We start from the raw sequence: 784 nt of genomic DNA on the forward strand, positions 1-784 counted from the left end.
AGAGCACCACCCTGTGCATCCTCAAAATTACAAAAGTGAAATACTTTGAGAAGAGAGCCCCAGAACACTGTGTTCCAAAAATGGTGGTAGCCTAGAGAAGTTCTTCAGGATTTGGTTTATAGGCACTTGACCCCTACGGCCAAGAGAGAAGAAAGCCTGGCTTCTGCTCGGGCCATGGCAGACCTTGACATCATCCACATGGTGCTAGTTTTAGGTGCATGCAGAATGCAGGAGTTGGGCTTGGAAGACTTCCACCTACATTTCAGAAGAAGGCCTGGGAGGCCAGGCAGTATGCCCCTGAGAGAGCAATGTGTGAAGCCAAAGATGCAATGGAAACCCCAGAAGTTTGGAGAAGCCAGAAATGTGGATTGTTGAAAATTACAAGGAGGGAGCAGAGATGGCCCCATTGAGAAGCCATGGGAATTACTACTGCTGGAAGTGCTGTAGGGTCACAGATACACAAGTACTTTGATGTTTACAGATTGCCTACAATGCTGGAAGTGGAACTGTGAGATTTAATGTTTGCCCTGCTGGATTTTGGACATGCTTTGGTCCCATTCCTTTGTACCCCACAATTTGTAACTTTTGAAATGCTGTTATCTGTCTTATGTATTTGGTACAGGGTCTCACTACATAGCTTGGACTCAGTGATCCTCCTGTTTTCAGCCTCCCCAGCTCTGGGATTACAGGTGTGCTTCACCACACCTTGACTTACCTATCTCATACCATTGAATGTTGGAAGTGTTTAACTTTCTTTTCATTTGTACAAGGGCTCACAGTTAAA

This window comes from Octodon degus, unplaced genomic scaffold (genome assembly GCF_000260255.1).
Source record: "Octodon degus isolate 3935 unplaced genomic scaffold, OctDeg1.0 scaffold00263, whole genome shotgun sequence".
Lineage (NCBI taxonomy): Eukaryota > Metazoa > Chordata > Mammalia > Rodentia > Octodontidae > Octodon > Octodon degus.